Below are 22,244 nucleotides of genomic sequence, written 5' to 3'. Positions count from 1 at the left end.
TTGTAGGCAGATGCAATACAATAAAGATGCTATTTCTTTCTAAGATCTTGTACCTCTTCAGGACTATACCTTTGGAGTTTGGGAAAGCCTGCTTGGAAGAAATAGAAAGTATGCTCAGCAGGTTTATCTGGTCGCAAGGCAAGACAAGAAGAGCACTGAGATATATGACATTAGCACAAGAGAGGGGAGGTTTGGGGGGGTCCCTGATTTAAGATTTTACTATTGGGCAGCTGTCCTGCAATATATACAGATGCTGCTGTTAAATAAACCAGAAGAACAGAGCGCTCAAGCAGGGCTATAGGATGTCTATGAACTATTAATAGGAGATGCTGCAAGGGGCTGCTTCCTGACCTACAGCGAGCCAAGTTATTATAAAAAAGTTAGATTTAAAACACTCCAAGCTGCATTTAAGATATGGGCATCCCTCAAACGAAAAGTTGGGATTGGGTGTTTGAATTATTATACCCAACTTTTTAAAAATCCAAACATGCCAGAGATCTTCCGAGATAACATCATGGCAAGATGGGAGGAGGCTGGAATCTGCTCAATAGGAGATCTGGTTGATACCTCGGGCGTACTAACATTTAGTGATATACGGATTAGACATAGGATACCAATTAGGGATTTTTTTTAAGTATTTGCAAGTCCGAAGTTATCTAATTGGAAAAAAAGGGGGCCCGTTGGGTTTTAATAAGAGCCAAAATGTAGAAGTTGTCGGCTCGAAAGATGGGTGCTCAATTAGTCAGATATATTCAGAGCTGGCTACACATCTGCAGGATGACCTTAAAAAATATGGATACATATGGGAACAGAAGTTGGGCACATCACAGAATATTTTTTCAGAATCTTTAGAGTTGGGGAGGAAGGAGCTTCGGTCAGCAGGATTGCAGGCCCAGCATTATAAAACACTGTTTCCACTATATCACACCCCGGCCAGAATAGCTCAATGAGGGGGACAGGACGGAACTACATGCCCACAATGTAGTAGCGGCTGACATGATACATATGTTTGCGACATGTTCCCAGTCTAGATACTTGGTTGGGCGAAATTGAACATTTTTTGAAAATAGCACTTACAATAAATGTGAGTCTAACAGATCAACATGTAATGCTGGGAATCTGTAACAATGATATTTTAGAGGACCATCGTCCCTTTCTATTTATAGCTATGGCAGTGGTGAGATTATGTATCGTATCAACCTGGCTTGATTCCCAGGCACAGGATTTCAACAGTGGCTGGCAGGTTATTAGCCACCTATAATTTAGAAAAAGGGGTGTATGGAAAAAAGGGCTTAAAGGCAAGTAGAAGAGGGGAAAAGTACTAGTATTATACATTATGCATGAATTGCATAAGAACTGGTATTGAGTTGTTGTAAAATGAGTGTTGATTCTGTCTCATTGCAATAATGATGAAAATGTCAATATGTTGTGATTGCCACTTTAGCTTATATTTCTCAGGAATCATTCTTGTATTTTAGAATCTGATATGACATATTCAAAAAAGAAATTACAGAAAATAAGAGGAGGGATGCAGAAAGTTTCTTGTGTAGAAAATAAAAGAGGCTATCACAAGTGCCCATATTAGGGAGATAAAAGATAATTTAACAGGTGAATTGTTCTCAGATGATAATTAGGAGTGGGTGAAATTGGCGGAGTTTCATTATGTGGAATTACATTACAATTCTGTTGAATTCTGTGGTATGCTGAGAAGGGAAAGAGTGGGCACCAAAATGTACAATGCATACCCATTGGTGCCCTTACAAGCTTATGTAAGGACATTGAGGGGTAGGCAGTGTATTCTAGTGCAGTGCATAGCCCCTGGTGCCCTTATGTAAGTATGTAAGGGCACAAAGGGGTATCCACTCCAGTGCATATCCGTTTGTGCCCTTACAAACCTATGTAAGGACATCAAGAGGTATGCACGGCACTACAGTGTAGAGCATACCCCTTGCTGTCTTCCATTAGTATGGATATTAGAATGTAAGGGCACCGAGGGGTATCCACAACAGCACATTCTTATGGAAAGCACCGAGTGGTATGCACTGCCCAACAGTGTAGCGCATACCTCTCAGTGCCCCTACTTACTTCTGCAAGGGCAATGAGAGGTATGTGCTGTACTGTAGTGCAGTGCATACATCTCAGTATCCTTACATAAGCATGTAAGGGCACAAAGGGGCACCCACTCCTGTGCTACCCCTCAGTGTCCTTACATACTTCTTTAAGGGCACTGAGGTGTTTGCACTGCATGGAAGTGCACTGCATATTCCTCAGTGCCCTTCCATAAGTATGTAAGGATACTGAGAAGTATGCGCTGCAGTGGATAACCCTCAGTGCCATTACATATGTAAGTAAAGGCAGTGAGGGGTACGCACTTCACTACAGTGCAGCGCATGCCCCTTGCTGTCCTTCCATAAGTATGGAAGGGCAGCAAGGGCATGCACTGAAGTGGATAATGTGAGGTGCCGTTACATTAGTATGTAAGCGCACCGAGAGGTATCCACTCCAGTGCATATTTAGGTAAGGCACTGAGGGGTACAGTGCACACCCCTCAGTGCCCCTGCTTACTTATGCAAGGGCAACAAGAGGTATGTTCTGTACTGTAGCGCAGGGCATACCTCTCAGTGTCCTTACATGAGAATTCAAGGGCACAAAGGGGCATCCACTCCAGTGCATACCACTAGGTGTCCTTACATACCTATGAAAGGGCACCGTGGGGTATGCACTGCACTGAAGTGCACTGCATACTCCTCAGTGCCCTTACAGAAGTATGTAAGGACACAGAGGGGTATGCACTGCAGTTGATACTCCTCGGTGCCCTTACATTTGTATGCAAGGGCCCCAAGGGACTATGCACTGCACTTCAGTGCAGTGCATACCCCTTGCTGCCCTTCCATAACTATAGAAGGGCAGCACGGGGCAGGCACTGGAGTGGATACCCCTCGGTGCCTTTACATTAGTATGTAAGGGCACTGAGGAGTATGCAGTACACTGCAGTGCAGTGCATACTGCTCAGTGCCCTTACATAAGTTTGTAAGAGCATCGAGGGGTATCCACTTCGGTGCATACTCCTCAATGCCTTACAGTGTAGCGCACACCCCTCACTGCCCTTATCCACCCAAGTGCATACCCCTAGAGTCCTTAAATACTTATGTAAGGGCACAGAGGGGTTTGCACTGCACTACAGTACCACACATACCCCTCAGTACCCTTACATACTTATGAAAGGGCGACAAGGGGCATGCCCTGCACTGCAGTAGTACTTTACAGGGCAGGAAGAGTGAACAGTCTCCCATGTACACATCACTGCAGATTAAAGTTTAATCTACAGTTGTTTTTAGACACAGGGGGTCTGCTCCCTCTCCCAGCCCTATTTTAAAAACATTGCAGTGCTGATTTACATCTTCCGGTGGAACGACAGAATTAAATATTAAATTACTCCTATTCTGCCAAAGGAATTACATGTCCACTCCTCCCCTAATGATAATACCATTGAAGAGGCTTTTGTCACTTTCTATGGGGGGCTGAACATGGAAGAGTTGGTAGTCCCAAAAAAACCATAGCAGGTTGGTTAGGAGCAGACCCGTTTCTAAAATTAGAAGCAAGATTGTCACACCTTGTGAATCAAGAGATAGCTCAGGAAGAGGTTAAAGAAGTTCTGAGGGAGGGTAAAAGGGGTACAGCTTCAGGCTTTGATGGCCTTCCTAGTGAGTTGTATATGGCCATAGAGGATTTGTACTCCAGGTTTTTCACAAATTGGTAGAGTATTTTTGAGGGGAAGCCCTCTCACGGCCATGTAATGGAGTTAATATTAGCATTGTCCCAACTATAAAAAAAGACCCCAAACTCTGTGAATCACACAGACCAATCTCCCTGCTGAACTGCGATTATAAGTTCTTTTTTATGTGTATTTTGGCAAAAAGACTAGACAAGGTGATTCACTGTTTTGTTCACGAAGATCAGAAGGGGTTCATCAGTGGGCGGCACTTGCATGAGTTAACCTATGGATCAATCGATATGCAACTGCTTGGAACCTTCCATTGGATATTCTGACCTTCGATGATGCAGCCAATGCCTTTCACAGGGTGAGCTGGTAGTATCTATCTGAATATGGTACTTAAGAAGAATGGCCTTAGAGACAGGTTTTTTAGGACAGTTTAGTTGATCTATAAGGAAGCCATGACTAGTATTGCTGCAAATGGTTAGTTGACAAGAGAAATCAGAATTCAGAGGTGCACAAGACAGAGCTGCTCATTGTCCCCACTTATATTTAATTTATACATAGAGCCACTGACAAGGAGGTTGAGGAACAGCACAGGCATTGTACCATTTCAATATAGTGTCTCAGCGATGAAAGTGTCTTTATATGCAGACGACCTAAAGGTTTTTACGTCAGACCTGGTCCTTTATTACCCCACTATAGAAGGAACTATAAAAAAATGGTGATATCTCTAGATATTCGGTTAAAAATACTAAAATCCAGATTATGCTATGGAACATGCCATTGGAGGGCAACCCAGTAAAAAAATAGATTAGATGCTTAGGCATACAAGTGACACATGATCTGGAGACGTTAGCACAGGTACATTTAAATTAAAGTAATGATAGAGACTAGAAAGGTCCTGAGAACCTGGATAAACCTCCCTCTGAAGAACTAACATTGTTGAGATGTCTATGCTACCCAGGTTTACCTTCCGATTTGATTCAATCCCATTTTTTGTCTGGTTTACCGAACTACAGAGCGAGCTGAGCAGTTTTATCCGCGCCTTGGAAAAAGGAGAAGGGAGACTTAGAAGAATCTAACTTTCCACTATATTGCTTGGTCTTTCAATGGAAAAATAACAGGAGGCTGCTCTCCTGTTCTGGCTGCTCTCCTGTTTTGGCTGCTCACAAATACATAGGAGGTTTAGCGCCATATTAAAGAGATTGAAGCTAATGGGTGTGAATGTCCTGTATGAGTAAGATACAGGACAGAAATTACAAGGTGGGCCCATCACTGGTATTTTTTAGGATCCTATTTAAGAGCAAGGAGATAGAGGCCACAATTAAGTCTAATGAAGGAACAGCTACCACTGATATTATATTTGGTGCTGTTAGCTAGAGGGAAGCTTTGTAAGAAGTGGGCCTCTCCAGCCGCCACCTCCTACCCAAACTTTATGGAACGGGCACAAGAAGTTATGAGAGTTGGGTGCATAGATCGCAAATGTAGGTTAACCAAACAAATGGAAATGTGGAACTGGGTAGATGAGTGTTTGGGGAGGGGTTGATTCCGGATTCAGTCAGGGAAAGGAGTAGATTCAATAAGGGAAGGAGTTGGGAGGCAGATGGGTTTGTCCTATGATTATACAACTGGGCTAACTTACTGGGGCTGCAAGGTCCAAAGGTACGTGTTGGTGGGGCTCCTTCTCATCCCTGGGGGGAGAGAAAGGCCCTGCTGGATGGGCTGCCCTCGTAGAAGTGAAACCAGCATCTGGCGACCAATGAGGAGGGCAAAACAAAAGTACTTGTTTGACTCGAGTATCAAGTTAACTGGGAAGGGAAACCTGCCACAGTTTCTTTCACCTTGACTTCAGTAATAGATTGTCATAAGGATAATATGCAGGGCAGCACTAAAAATGACATATCTTGTATTCTTAGTAGTTTAGAAGGGCTACTTGGGTGACAAAAATCAACATTTTACAGTAAAAACTGAACAAGCGGGTAATGTAACGTCCTTCAGATCAGCAGGGCCGGCTTTAGTGCTGGTGGCGCCTGGTGCGACAATGCATGTTAGACCCTCCCAATGGCCACCTCCGCCATGGATTCCCTCAATACCACCCTTTAGCAATGCCCCTCAAGTCTCCATAACCACTCTCTCTCATTTAGTTTAGTTTCATAGTGCCACTCATACCAGTGTATAGTGTCAGAGCACTTTACATCATACACACTTTGCACAGAGACAATCAATCATACATGTATGAATCTTTGTATAGGAAATGCTACATCAGACAGAGAACTACAAGGCTTAGGAGTCACATGTCATCCATACTGGTTGTTTAAGAGTGATTGGTCTGGAGGAGCACACACACAGAATTTAAAACGTGACTTGGTTGGGAGTTCTCTTTAAAAATAAGAATTGATTTCTACCCAAAATAACCAATTTTGCAACATTAGGATAATGAAAAACTTGGGGGATATAATCATAACGCTTTAACCTATACCTTGCAGTTTGCATGCAGCTCTTTGAATTAATAATAATAATAATAATAAAGGGGTTTTTAAAGCGCATGGTGACGCCATCCCGGCGTGTCCCCGCACTGTGGAGAGAGAGGCAGATGAAAGTGAGAGGCTGGAAACTAGAGGGTATACAGGTAGGTCTTTAATAGTTTCCTAAATTTAGTTTCAGTGTCCGCTAGCCTGATATTCATTGGAAGAGAGTTCCATTTGTTGGCTGCCAACACACGAAAGGAGCGGCCTCCCATTCTGGCTTTTTTTATCCGGGGGATTTTAAGTAGACCTGTTCCCCTAGAGCGTAGAGTTCTATTAGGCTCGTAGGTGATGACTAGATCAGTCAGGTAAGGAGGGGCTTTGTGCGAGGTGATCCTATAGCACATTAAGAGCGCTTTGAATAAGATCCTCTTTTTTATTGGAAGCCAGTATAGAGTGGCCAGGGTAGGTTTTGAGGCTGCTCTTTTGGGTAGTCTGAGGACTAGTCGTGCTGCCGTGTTTTGGAGCACCTGCAATCTCCTGATGTTCTTTTCCGTTGTTCCTAAAAGTAGCACATTGCCGTAGTCTATTCGGGAGTTCACTAGGGCTTGGGTCATGGTTCGTCTGGCCTCTAGAGGAAGAAGGTCCAGAGTACGGTTAAGGGTCTTCAGAACCCCGAAGCATTTCCCTACTACTTTATGAACATGACCATCAAAAGAAAGTTTGGGATCAACCCAGATACCCAAGTTCTTTGCTTCCTTACAAGGAGTGGGTAAAGGACCAAGACAGGGTGGCCACCATTCTTTAGTCCAACTAGCATCCTTTCCTCCTATCACTAAAACCTCTGTTTTAGAGCCATTTAACTTCAGGCAGTGTTGGTTCATCCAACCTGCAAGATCCTGCATACAGGTTTTGAAGTTGGCAGCTGCTATGTTGGGAGCTTGGGACAGGGAGATAAGCAGTTGGGTATCGTCGGCGTAGGAGACTAATTCTATACCGTACGATTGAACCACATCTGCCAACGGAGCCATATATAGATTGAACAGGTTGGGGCTCAGGGCAGAGCCCTGAGGCACCCCCTGTTCTAAGGCTATGCTGTCTGAGAGGTAGGTACCTCTCTGAACCTGAAAGCAGCGGTCTGTGAGGAACGCTTTTAACCAACCCAGTGCCGCTTTGGTGACCCCGGCTTTGTTTAGACACTGTAGCAAGATGGAGTGTGCTACAGTGTCAAACGCGGCACTGAGGTCCAGCATAATAAGTGCCATGGTATGACCCTCATCTGCTCCTGCCCGTAGAGTTTCGGTCGCTCTCAAGAGAGCTATCTCTGTGGAGTAGCCCGTCCGAAAGCCAGATTGAGAGCTATGAAGGACATTATTGGATTCCAGATGGGCCATAAGTTGTTTATTGGCTATTTTTTCCGCCACTTTCGCTAGGTAAGGTAGCAGAGAGATGGGTCGTAAGTTTTCCAGGGTGTCCTGGCTCACATTGGGTTTCTTTTTAATAGGGAGTACAATAGCTTTCTTCCACTCTTCAGGAAGACAGGCCGATGCAAAGGAGACTTGGAGCACATGTCTAAAGTATGGTTCCAATACTGTTAAACTTGCTCCTAGTACCTTAGGAGGAGCTGGATCAAGGGGGGAGCCCGACTTGATACTTTTGCAGATGTTCGCTCACTATTCTATATTATGATTTTAACTTACAAACTGCAAGTAACAAAAGCATCTCTCTGACAAAAACAGTAACCCAATGACCTATTTACATTATATGCACTTTGTGATCAGCATTGTACACGTGCTTTGCAGTAAGCACATTAACCCTCTGCGCTACCTTACGGTGAGTCAAAACTTCCACTAGAGGAAACTCTGATCTCTCTCCAGAAATAACATACCAGAGTTATCTTGACATTTTTATTGCTGCCTGGAAATTGCTGGAAGCCAGGAATGTGGCAGCAGGTGCTTTTAAAACCAGAATGTACTTCCAAACAGGCGCTCCCACCTAAGGTCAGCGCCATGTTCAGATGTCATGAGGTGTGGTGCTCTGGCTAGATGTCTGGACGTAAAGGGAAATTATTTATGAATAGAGGTTGTGTATTTATCTTGGGTCAGGAAAGTCCTGCATCAACTCTGTGGAATTTAGTAATGTTGGGTGTTGTCAATGCCATTGCTGCCGATCACCAAGGAATTTCTTGCAGTGCTTGGACATTGGCAGTCTCGGACAGGTTCACCACCCTGGCAGAGGCTGAGAGCAGATAGGATTCCTAAATTGTGTCTGAGTATGTAGTCGACTTCAGTGGTGCCTGTCGGGGATTACTAATTTAGAATTTGAGTATAGCTTTGATGCTGCCAGGAAATATAAGGCGCTATGGATCAGGGCAGTCTACCCATATGGATCTCCGTGGTCCAAGCACGGATCCCTATCACACTTGTACCGACGAGGAGGGCAGCAGTAGTGGTGTCTGTGAGAGATGTACCACTCAAAAGGAGGGGGCCCCTGAAATTGGAAAAAGGTAGAGGCGCAGGGGAAAGAAACACATACTACTAGTACAGAGATTCTCTACCTGTTTTGGTCAAAAAGCGCTATATGTGGCGTATGGATAAACTCCCAAGAAGGGAGGGTTCCGGTTTGTTCCTTGCACTGCTCTTGAACTGCTTATCTGCCCCAATACATCGAGTTTGCCATCAGCTTTAATCAGTTTCTCTGGCTCTAAGTGCAGGTACATCCCACACCCTCTTTTCCGGATATACCCGCCATGAGGAAGGTGAGACCTTTAATAGGTCGCACACAGAAACGCGCGTCTGCGTTGTGTACAAAAACCCTTTGTGGACTACATTGAACCTATTTCTTACTTCATGTTCGTTGTTTAAAGTCGAATACCAATGGGAGGACACATTAAAAGATTTGTATATATAAACATAGCGTTATTCATGTAACCACTGCCTTTGACAATTGTGGTCCACTTTTTTCAAGTACTGTACTTACTGCTGCTAGTATGACTGGATTCCTGAGTTTCAGGACGGAAGAGAATGTGTGTTCGAGTCTGTTGGTATAAATGGTCGAATGAATGGGTTCTTGTGATGTGATTTATTTGTTTGTTTATTGACTATTTATAATAACACTATGTGACTTGATTATTAATACATTTTGATATACTTTGAATGCATGATTGTTGCATGCCTTAGTCTATAGGTCAGCTTCTTGGGAGTTTATCCACATGCGCTTTTTGACCCATACAGGTAGGGAATCTCTGTACTAGTAGTCTGCGAGAGGTGCGCTGCATGTCCTCCGAGGAAGAGGAGAAACAGGGCATGGAGGAGGAGAGACTCTGTCTGACCGAGAGCTCCTTTACCCCTGCAGATAAGTAAGGCTCGTCCCTTGCAGCAGGGTCGCCCATGAAAGGGAAACAGCCACGTTCTATGAAAGAAAGGCGCGAGGGCCCAGCAGCTGCAGGGGTTATAGCTACCGAAATGTAACTAGTTGAGGAGGTTTCGACATTGCCAGACTGTCATGTGCGAGCGCTGGAACATCTGCCCCCTATGTTATGGCCCTAATGGAACAATTGGGTATATGAGCTATAGTGCCCACACCGCCATCGCTCGCTCCACTTGTACCCACTACATTCACAACCAAGAAGACTCATGAGACATAATTGTGGGAAAACGGTGGTGCAGGTTTATTTGCATACAACAGCAGATAGGTGGGTCATCTTACAGGCGATCCAAGACGGCAGCCCCTCGCTGACCCGCCTGCCTAATTAGCCAATTTGCACGGTAAGTCGATGCTCTTGACGGTGCAATACCTTTAATAGTTATCTCGTTTACTCCCGCCCCCCCTGTCGGGCGGAGCGATGAGGCACACCCCCGGTCGGTTTAGGCCCCCCGACCGCCCGAAGGACTAACGGGGCGCCGACGTTGTTTCCTGGAACCCCCTCGGCTCCAGGTTCTTGGCTCGGGCACCCCTACTGTGCCAGGCAGAGGTATTGCTGTCTCCTTCTGCCGCAGAGGTACCCTTACTGTCCATCTGCTTCCAGAACGCCCTGTGACTCCGCCTGCAACACAAAACAGACCATTAATTGTTCACACCAACCTGCTGCTCTGCCGCTGGGTCTGGGCCAGGGCGGGAACAGCGCAGAGTAGTCCAGATGAAACGCGGCGGAAAAGAGGAAGTACTGAACCGGGCTGGCCTAGATAAAGGCCCTAGGACCGCCCACCACCTTACATGCTTGCGCCTGCATTGGCCACCCCTAAAGGGGGCGGCGCCCTGACTGTCGCGCTGATGACGTTTTGCTCGCGAGGCATGTGTCACTAAGACGCTGTCTCGCGTTATCTCCCCTTCGCGTCGCGCGGCCAGCGGCATAGTGCCCACACCGCCATCGCTCGCTCCACTTGTACCCACTACATTCACAACCAAGAAGACTCATGAGACATAATTGTGGGAAAACGGTGGTGCAGGTTTATTTGCATACAACAGCAGATAGGTGGGTCATCTTACAGGCGATCCAAGACGGCAGCCCCTCGCTGACCCGCCTGCCTAATTAGCCAATTTGCACGGTAAGTCGATGCTCTTGACGGTGCAATACCTTTAATAGTTATCTCGTTTACTCCCGCCCCCCCTGTCGGGGCGGAGCGATGAGGCACACCCCCGGTCGGTTTAGGCCCCCCGACCGCCCGAAGGACTAACGGGGCGCCAACGTTGTTTCCTGGAACCCCCTCGGCTCCAGGTTCTTGGCTCGGGCACCCCTACTGTGCCAGGCAGAGGTATTGCTGTCTCCTTCTGCCGCAGAGGTACCCTTACTGTCCATCTGCTTCCAGATCGCCCTGTACTCCGCCACAGCTCTGGATGAGGCCCCCGACGATGACAGAGCCCCCCACCACCTAGCACCTTGTACTTAAACCTAGCACCTGTATGTCAAACGCAGCCCGCTGCCGCTAATGTTTCCTGTAAGTCAAGGAGAAACACATCCATCCCCGTCTCAGACAAGTGAACCCCATCCTTTTCATAGTAACCCACAGTCCTGCCCTGTATTAATGAATGCCTAATAAACCCCATACCCCTCTTTTCGGTGAATTTCTGCATAGCCCTGTTCACCCTTCTCCTGCCCTGCTCGATGGCAAGCGGTGACCGCGCTCCCCTCCATGTCCTGCGTGGGACAATTTCTGACCATACCAATTCCGTTGTTCCCAACTCGTTCGCTATCGCCGTGAATTCCCGCTGCATGGTATCCACTAAGGCTCGCCTCCCCATGGTTACCAGGTCGTTACCACCCAGATGTATTACTAGAATGTTGGGCGGTCCCCCCAGGGCTGCCACACCCTGCGCCAGTCTGCGCTTCAGCTGACCCCACTTCATTCCAGGTGAGCCCATCCATACTATCCGGGTCTTTGCAAAGGCCAACTCCCATTTCCTGAATGCAGCCCATCGCTCGAGTCTGGAAACATACGAATGCCCCATCACCCACACGCAGACGCCGACTGTAAGAAAAGACACCGTTGGTATTACGCTTTTATTCGAAACTTCACTGCACAGCAACAAACAAACAATAGCACACCAGAATTTAATGGCACAAAATTCAAGGTTCAAAAGGGAAAATGACAGCTCGGCATTGCCTTGAAGGAGCAAATGGTCTCAACCCTCTATTAAGGTCTCCAACCCGGATATGCAACGCCAACATTCACGTTCGATGCCCCAATTTTTACGGGCGTACATATCTTTGGTAACATGCTGATGACCATCTCCCCACTCTTTTGACCCCTTCTTCCCCCAGGCCCGCCTTGTATGCTGCTGTGGCTGCCCCTATTCTGAAAGAATGGCTGGAATTTTTTTTGCCATCCCCAGCTGCTGCCAACCCAGCCTTTGCCAACACTTTCTCCATCACCTTTTCAAATTGAAACTTAGTTAGAGGCATGCCATCTGCGTGGATCAGAAAAGGTCCCGCCAGCAGAGGTCTAATTTTCAAGTATTCCCGCACCAAGGACACCGGGCAATATCTGGGGTCCTCAAAAGCGTGTAATGTTATAGCTACTCCTCTCCCAGCCTGATCGGTCTTGGATTTGCACAACCATAAGACCAGGGAATCCCTGGCATTCACGTCTAGCATGTCCAGTGCTCTCCCCGACCTGTCGTTTTTGGACCTGACTACCAGCTCACTGGTCCGGAATGCCCCGAAGAAGGCCAGGCAGAACGCTGTTGCAAAAAGATGAGCCTCAAAGGCCGAACTGGCCACCGCAGGCACTGCGTCTACCATGCATTTCAGGGTAGGAAACTCTATCCCGGCTCTCTTATCAGGGCTCCTGATCTCATCCCGCGCCCAGCCCTTCAGCGCCGCCCTAATCCTAAATGCTCCCGTGGGGTCGTCTTCACCATTCAGCTTAGTATCATGCCTGAGTGCGGCCAGGTGGCTGCACACCCAAGAATGGGACTTGCCGGATTCGTTCGCCCAAACGACAAAACCCTCAACCTGTCCCTTCAAGCCCCCCTCCGTTGCACCAAGGTACTTTGTCACTGTTCGGAAAGTGTCCAGCTGAGACGCATATCTCCTCCTTGTCGATTGTGCCAGAGAACGCTGGCCCATCTGTTTCAAGCGTTCCCCCACCGAAGGAGTCGCCAATACACTGCCGGGAACGGTGTCATCTCCTCGCTTGCCTGCGGCCATGCCTCCCGGAAACGTGACAGCTGAAAGCGAGAGAGAGCGTCAGCTGCCACATTTTTGACACCTTCCACATGTCTAGCTCTAAACTCGATGTTGTAGCGCAACCCTGCCCTGACCAACTCTCTCAGTAGGCTAAGAACCAACGGGCAGCTTGCGCTCAGGCCGTTAATCGCCTGGACCACAGCAAGGTTGTCAGACCAGAACACCACCTTCCTGTTGCCCAGTTCTGCCGGCCATAGGTGCAAAGCCACCACGATGGGAAAGAGCTCGAGGACAGTGATATTCGCCGTCACCCCTTTCTTGCGCCATGCATCTGGCCATTTCATCGCACACCATTTCTCACGAAATATTACACCAAATCCTACTCTCCCTGATGCATCAGAAAATAAACAGATGCCTTGGCTGCTCTCCCAGGGGGCCCTCCAGATTACTGTACCGTTAAAATTACTCAGAAATTCATCCCACATGGTCAGGTCAGCTCTCAATCCAGGTCCCAGACGAACTAGGTGGTGCTTTTTTACCATCCCTGCCGTAGCCTTAGCCAACCTGCGTGAGAACACCTTGCCTGCCGGGATAACTCTTGCGGCGAAGTTCAGCTTGCCTAACAAGCTCTGCACCCGTTCCAGTGTTGCGCTGCCCTTACCCAGCATTGCAGCAATCTCCTGTCTCAAGTCACACACCTTGTCAGCTGGTAGTCTGGATTGCCCATTGACAGTATCTAGCTCTACACCCAGGAATGTTAACACCTGTGCAGGCCCTTCAGTCTTCCCTGGTGCCAAGGGGACCCCCAAATGCTTAGACAAGTCCTCAAAAGCTCGCAGTGCTTCATCGCACTCCTGAGAACCGTCCCTGCCAAAAAAGAGGAAGTCGTCCAGGTAGTGAGTGACCTGTGAAATACCGTACCTGTGCGTGAGTGCCCACTGTAGGAAAGAGCTAAAAGTCTCAAAAAAGGCACACGACACCGCGCAACCCATTGGCATGCAACGGTCAAAGTACAGTGCCCCTCCCCAGCTGAAACCCAGCAGATGCTGACTGTCGGGGTGGACCGGCAAGAGGCAAAATGCTGACTCTATATCTGCTTTTGCCAACCAAGCTCCCCTACCTGTCCTCCTGATCAAATCGATGGCCATGTCTAGAGAGCAATAAGAAACCGTACACGCCCCTTCATCTAGCCAGTGGTTAACTGAATTGCCCTCTGGGTACGAAAGATGGTGGATCAGTCTGTAAGAGCCCTGCTGCTTCTTCGGGACTACACCTAACGGGGAAACTAGAAAATTTGGGAGAGGTGGGGAAGAATATGGCCCGGCAACCCTCCCCAAGTCAACCTCCTTCTTTATTTTCTGGGTAACCACTTGAGGTAGGTCCCTAGCTGATCTCAAGTTCAGCGCATCCCTGTGGCCCAAAGGGCCCTTATATGGAATCCTGAAACCATCCATAAAGCCCTCGGTCAGTAGCTCGCGCTCCTTTTTGAGTGGGTATATCCTGAGCAACGGCAGCATGTTCAGCAGTCTTATGGGGGAAGGACCCTTGGAATGCACCATCCCCTCACCCAGCAGGGGGATTACCAAATCATGTTCAAAAGCTAAGTCATCACATACTAAACGTCCTGTCTGCCCTTGGATTACCTCATTGTCTGGCCCCATCTGAACCCTGTGCTGTGGTGGTGGCTGAGTTCTGGACAGTGGTGCAAGAGATTGCCGCGTGTTGAGACCCACACTTGCTGCACTCGTGTGCGAACTTACATGCCCTCCCCCATGTGCAAGCGCCATTGTTGAACAGCCTACAAGTCCCTGAGTTGAAACGCCTTGGTCCTGCTCCATAGCCCCTCCCTCGACCTCCCCGAAAGGGCTGCTGAAAGGACCGCCTCGGGTATTGTTCCCACTTCCTATCCTGGTCCCACCGCTTGGCCTCCTGGCCCTCACTCTGTGACCTGTGCGATGTCTCCCTTTTACTATTACCCGTCCTGCACATATGCTTGAACCATAGCTGTATGTCGGTGTGGTCCCACCCTATGTCAGGGCAGCTGGCCATGGACTTCCTGAACTCCTGATCGTAATAAAACCATCCCATCTCCCCAGATTCTCTTGCCCCTTGCTGGATGGAATTGGCATACTCCATCAAAGCCTCGCTTTGACCCGGGTCCTTCTGTACAATTATGGCTGCCAAGATGTTGAACGCCTCCGTCCAATTCTCGATGGTCTTTTCTGGCCACCGCTGAAACCTGACCTTATCCTCCTCCTTCTTACCCATCCTTCTCGTGTCAGCCCCCGAGTTCTCGTGCATAAGCAAGGTCAGGATGTCTATGTACTCCCTTCTCCATATGCCCTCCTTTGCCGCCTGCGGCACTTGCCTTGCCAATGAACAACCACCTTTATTTTTGAACCCTGGTTTCCCCATACCTGTTGGCTGACCCACACCAGCAGGACTTGGAGCTGCCCCGCCCCCTGCCCCCACAACCGCGGGACCAGGAAGTGCCCCGCCCAAGGCCCCCCCTGCACCTGAACCAGCACCTGATACCCCTTCTGTGGCCGGCACCCTTCCAGCAGCATGCAATCCTGAAGCGGTGCCAGGCAGAGGCACTGCCGGGGGGACAATTACCGGTGTACCAGGAGGTCCGCTCTGAGGGACACTGGGGGGCACACTTAGCTGATTCACTGCTGACACATTCTGCGAGTTAAGTGCGTTGACAATTTGTGGGGCTCCAGTCAGAGGAAACCCGTGACCCATGCTCAGCTGAACCGCAGGCGCACTGATCTGCTGCGTAACGGCCGATACACTTTGTGAGTTGATAGCATTAATAATCTGCGGAGCGCTCGAGAAAGTGTTGGGCCCCGCCTGTGAGACGTTGTTGACAGTGCCCTGTTGACTGACTGGTACGGCATTCTGCCCCGCCTGTGAGTTGGCACCCAGACAGGCGGGCATCGATGACGGTATGACCACTGACGACGGCCCCCCTAACGGCGGCGGTCCTGCTTGAGCCCATACCTGGCTCACTGGATCAGAAGCTACTGCCCCCAGCAGAGGAGCCAACTTCTCATGTGCAACAGTTATGGAGTCTAAACGCTTCTGAAACATAGCCATTAAACCCATCATGTCCTCCATTGTCTTACCCAGTTGGGACAAGTCATTCAACTCCGCCACAGGCACCGCCGTGGGTATTACTGCAGTGTTTGTTGTGTTGACCACAACCTCAACAGGGAGTGCTGGTGTTGCCGCCTCGATCCTACGTGGCGGTGAGACTGGGAAGTCCTTCCGTGTGGCTTTCCTTTTGCGGGTGGACCGACGCGTCCCCTCTCCTGAAGTGCCCGGTGCGTCGTCGCATGAACCCTGTCTGCCCGCCTCTTCCAGACGGCGTGCTTCGATAAAGCCCTGTGCCCATGCCGGCCCCTTCGACTGTGCGACCGCCAAGAATTCTGCCCATAATGCATCCTGTGGCAACGCGTCACCGCGGGAGCTCATCGTGGCTGCTCCTGCCTCTTGGACCCTACAAGCGAAAGGTACACATCAAGCACTGTAATTTGCTAAGTCATCTACCTACAACCATGGCGGGACTACGTCCTGAGCCTTCATTAGCGTAATAACTATGTTTCTGGCTTGGCGATAACCCTCTCGCAACTACCCCGGTGTCGTGTACGAAGTGAGTGTTACCTGATGTTCCTTGAAAACGTCCGCTGTCACGCACTCCGAGATCCGCCCGCGCCGAGCCGAACCTGTACCGAGCCGAACCTGTAAAACAGCACGTGTTACTTCACCTGTATCCCTACACGACCTCCTCCTACCTAACACGAAACCTGCGTTCCCGCTGCCACGTATCATGACACTTTGGCCAAATATATTACCTGGCGTCCTTGAATATGGCCACCCGATCACTGCCCGCAATCCCAGCGTATCTTGTGAAACCTGAATGCCCTGAGCAGTTGCTGCTGCCGACCCCTGCCCGCGCGCTCGCCGGAGCTAAACTCGACACTTGGTCCTCCTAACAAAGCGGACAAGATGAAGGAAAATGGCAAACAGATGATTAGAACATAGCATATGGGCTCGTGACAAGTGTTCTCGAAACGTTAAATGGCACAGCGACTCTGAAACATTCATCACATGCAGGGAAGAAACGACACCGCAAACGAAACACATGAATGAAAACTTAAAAACAACGCCACCTCCTTATTGCTGGAGCCCTCTACAAATCTTTCAGACATGATTGATCCTTCGTTAGAATTACTAGTGTAATAAAGTTTTGCAATACATATAGCAAGATCGTACTAATTATGTTCTTCGTTCTCATATTGCCTGGCACATCACAAAAGTGGGTTACCAGATAGGCCAGTGTCCCCACAGCACGGCCTTTAAGGTTACCAAACTCACACACAGCATCACTTGCCCCGTGCAGCAGAGGCCTTAAATACTAAATGACTAGAACCCCTAAAGCAGTCGTCTATGTCTATTGTGGTAAAAACGGGGCCCCTCGATGTGTTGGCACACGTCTTAATCATTTACGTTATTGTTCTGAACAAATTCTTACTATATTCCTCTTTCCGAAAATGTAGCGCCTGGGTGAAGTGTCACAATGATAAGTCCAAGTGCCACTTTTCCCTCCCAGTTACAATCCAATTCGATGAAAATTTGGAACAGCCGGCTCCAATCCAGGCACGGCATCTGTATCTTTTCTGAACGATTATTTTTTAAGTAGAAAACGTGTAGTATCAGCACGCAGACATACTTGTGGTAAGGAAATGGCCAAACATGAGCAATGATGTAAGATAACCAAACGGCAATACAGGCTATGATGAATGAAACGAAATGACGCTTGGCACACATTTGGGCTCTAGTTGCCACACGCCAGCAAAATTAGGTATGCACCCGGTAAATGCGGTTTTTGCATACGCGAAAAAACATACTATAATGAAGATGATTAAACTGCGATAGGAGAAGACACTTGCTCGATTTTTTAGCAGTTTTATAAGGTATTCTAACATTAGAAATACTCCCTTACAGCTGAACTTTGATACGCCATTTGCACTTTGAAGTTGACTAAAGGTGTTTTATTATTTTCATGGCGGGATATGACTCGTGGTTAACACACGCTTACTTCCTTATGCTTTGCATCGATCCTAATACATGCCTTCCACAGAAACATACAATTTAAAATCAACACGCCATCCCACCCATAGAGGATGTGTCCCCTGCAAGTGCCTGTGTTCGACTTCATGGTCATAAGTTCAAATCCCGGTGGGTCCACTCAGCCTTTCATCAATCTGCGGTCGATAAAATTATTACCATTGAGTTGGGTAACAATAAACATCTATTATTCAACACCAACATGCCTACAGGCGAACGTGTGTCATATAAATACTCATGAGAAACTTGGGGAAATGTAACACGTGAACATGTATACATGTGGGTTACGGTGATGGGATTGAGCTTGAAACCGCTAATAGATCGTACTCAAACCCGACAACATTCCAAGACCAAAATAAGGGTAACATCCAGACAGTGCTGCGAAGATCATTAGCAAAATGCGGCGGTCCAGGAGACGGGGACAACGACTTTTAAGGACAATCTTATATGAATGGGTCTACTTTAAAGCACCGATACACAGCCGTAACTGGTCATAACTGCTAATGTTAAATCAACTGTTATACATTTACACGGCACATAAGGCTAATGCTTTAGGGAACGGCCGCGAAATAATCAAAAAAGGGGGGGGGGCCGTGCGCAGAGACGCGACATGGACGGCTCAAGCGTGTTAGGCGCCGGTAAAATCCCTGTGATGCACTTACACACACACATCTGAATAAATACCGCGATTTTAAAAAACTACAAGAGTTGAACTCTTTTGCTGCGTGCAACGTGCAACGACTGGACCGCTGACCGCAAGAAGCACGTGTCCCGTCTAAGATGGCCGCTACCCGGCCGCAAATGAGGTCCGGCATGCTGCAGTACCATGGCGTGGAGCTGAACTCCCTCGAGAACTATGCCGTGTCAAAGCCCACAACTCCCAACCGCCGACCGTGCCTCAAGGAGACGCGGTCAGTGACTGTCGGAGAAGACGAGGGCCTGTGTAGCGCCTGGGGACTCGGGCTTCCAAGCCACGTCTGGGCGGTGGAGACAGCGTCCGGTGAACGGACCAGCCGACGCTATGCTGAGAGGACAATCGCTGCGACTGCATACTGTCCATAAATGGGAGATGGATGGCACAGAAGGCCGTCAGGGGGACCGAATCCGCACCCGTTCGCTGTACAGCCCCGTGCTCACCCACTGTAACCCGCTCTCCCCACCAGTTCTCACACATCGCCCGGGCCTCCGGCCTACACGCGGCTGAGCCGCCGACAGCCAACCAAACGCTCTCACCATCGGCCCGCACACCTAAACGATCCACGAACCTACGATGCTCTACCCGCCGCCATATTCCCGCGCTCCCTCCAGGACTAACCCTAACCCGGCCGTCAAGGTGCTACGCAACCCCCCCCGTGGACAAGCCACTGGGCCCTATCAACCTGGTCATGCCCAGGGACGGGGCCGGGGGGAGGCCGGTAGCACGCGTACCTCGGAGAAAGAAATCCCACGACGAACAGCGCAGAGTAGTCCAGATGAAACGCGGCGGAAAAGAGGAAGTACTGAACCGGGCTGGCCTAGATAAAGGCCCTAGGACCGCCCACCACCTTACATGCTCGCGCCTGCATTGGCCACCCCTAAAGGGGGCGGCGCCCTGACTGTCGCGCTGATGACGTTTTGCTCGCGAGGCATGTGTCACTAAGACGCTGTCTCGCGTTATCTCCCCTTCGCGTCGCGCGGCCAGCGGCATTCAGTTCAGTATCCTAAGGGGATTTTTCTGCCCTTCACAAAACGGCTTTTTCTTTTTTTCTTTTTTCTTTTTAGATAAAATAGCTGCGCACCAAGGTGGGGTCAAACGGGATTTGTATGTAGAACATGCATTACATGTTTCTCTATCCTGCACGGGAACTATAAAGGGAAAGTAGAAGAAAGCGTTCTTTGTGAGAGGTAACATAAATTACTGCATGCTTCTCTCCATGGGCTGCTGGCGAGGGGATGTTGGTTTATACAGCACCCTTAAAAGGTGACCTCTTCTTGTAGTTATTTCAAAAGCACACCATTTGAATTGCATTCTGGGGGCGTTTGCGCTGAGTGATACAGGGCTCTACCGGCTTGGGTATTGATACAGGGTATACGGGCACCTCCCTGTGGCGGGTTCTGGTATCTGCAGTTGCATTTTGCCGGACTTGAGCCAACTGGCTGTGATTGTGGGACTCCCTGCACCGGCCTCGGGCCTCTCCAGTCAGAGCGCGCTGACCTCCACAGAGCAGATAACACAGGAGGAAGCATCATGAGTCAATCTGATGACCAGGTGTGGACGTGCAGAGCCAGGGAGAGGCATGCTTGTGCTGATTACTGCAGGAAAAGCTGCCAGGTGTACTGAACGGTGTCAAGGATTCCACACGGAGGACGGATCTGATCATTAAAGACAAAGAGCAGCTGGATTAGGAAGGGATGCAATGACTAATATTCTCGTGTTGTTGTAGCAGAGGACAGGCCACTGTCGTCAGAGCGCGCATTGAAACGGTTTAGAATGGTATTGAAGCCTAGAAGCAGGCAGCACATGAGGCTATAAACAAAGACCCAGATTTACTAAGATTTTGCGCCGGGCTTTGCTTTGCTTTTGTGGTGCAGCCCCGACGCCACATATTTTTGGGCATTTACTAAGCCACGCAAAGTCGATTTGCGTGGCTTTGTAAAGACAAAGTAACCCAACCCAGTACATAGCCATACCTTTCATTTTTTTGCATCAAGTAGGTGTTACATGGTTGGAGTATGGGCGTTCCCATGCATCTGCCCATGCATTTTGATGCAAGCCCAGACCTACAATGACATGTAAACTTGGGTTAGCGCCGAAAAGGTGTTCCTCCTCCCTAACAAAGGTGTAATGAGGCAAAATATCTTTATTTCTCCTGTTCACTTCTTTCCTTGTGAGGCGCATTCAGTAGAACACAAAGGAAGAGGGATACGATTCTAAGGATAGCACAGGCACCTTTGCACCATGTTGCGACGGTGACTGCATTGGCCCTGGACAGCATACAGTGCGCCAGCATTGGGATAGAGCAGAAGCGCATCATGTCTTGGTAGATATGGCACATTTCTGTTCTCTCCCTTTCACACAATGTAGCACAGCAAATTGCCTTGCAGCTGTGCATTGCGTAAAAGAAAAGTAAATCTAGTTCAAAATGTGAATACAGTTGGTTCCAACAGGAGCCCCATTAATTCAATGATCTGATGAGAGGGGGAGAGGCATACATGTGGGGTAGGGTTCCTCATTGTGGAAGATCCCCTAGATGTATGTAACACCGAGTTTGTGGCATGTACTGGTTTCAAAAGTATTTATTAAGACAGTAAACAAAGGAAAAATTCACTATCAGTCACGTTTAATATAGGGAATCTTCAGATCCCACTGAAGGCCTGTTGATTAATGTAATCTAATAAAACACTGGCTGGGTTAACATTTGGGTATCAGCTATACGCAATAAATGCTATTAACGAGTTCCACAGTAGCCATAAGGTCAAGAGGAGGAAGAAAGGTGACAACAGAGAGACAAAATATTCACAGTAAGGCTTACCCAGGACTACACCTGGGGGTACAGTTTATTTATTATTATTTCATTCAACTTAACGAGCAAGGGAACTTGCGGCACTGTGTCGAGTGAATGGTAGAGAGCATAAATGGTCCATATTTACAAAGATATGGAGCATTTCTGATCTCTCCTTGTGCGGGTGCTCTGTGTGCCGTCCAGCACCAACACAGGCACCCTTGGACCGTAGTACAAGGGTGCCAGCATTATGGGCAGGATTATTTTTGTGAAGGAAGGAATATGTTTCTGCACAGTAACAATTCTCACAGGCATATTCCTCTTTCTATGAGTGCAGCAGGATGCAGCAAACATGGAAAGAAGACGTAAGGAAGAGAAATAACGATATTATGCTTCAGTACGCATCTGTCGGGTAACTGCACCATTTTGTTGCAAAATCAGGGGTACAAGTCTTTGTAAATCTAGGTTTTTGTCTAAATGCATGGGTGAATGCATGGGAATTCAAATGTTCAGTCCATGTTACGCCTCCTCGGCACAAAGTTGCATAACTTTGTATTTACTAAGTCGAGGAAAGTGGTGTTGCGTGGCTTAGTAAATGCGAAAAATGTGTGTCGGGCTGTGCCACGAAAGTAATGGAACACAAAGAAAAACCATAGTAAATCTGGGCCCTACTGCCACCCTCCTCCTCTCAAGCAGAGGGCAAACCCCACGAGTTCAGTCTGAAACTAGCCGCCCCTCCCCATACAGCCAACTTGTGTTGCACTTCACAATCATTTCTCGCCCTTACCCTGGCACACAAAGAATACCATCCACCTCCA

The sequence above is a fragment of the Lissotriton vulgaris genome, chromosome 4_1 (assembly GCF_964263255.1).
Source record: "Lissotriton vulgaris chromosome 4_1, aLisVul1.2, whole genome shotgun sequence".
Taxonomy (NCBI): Eukaryota; Metazoa; Chordata; class Amphibia; order Caudata; family Salamandridae; genus Lissotriton; species Lissotriton vulgaris.
The sequence above is the reverse complement of the archived record's forward strand: the minus strand, read 5'-3'. Positions refer to the sequence as shown.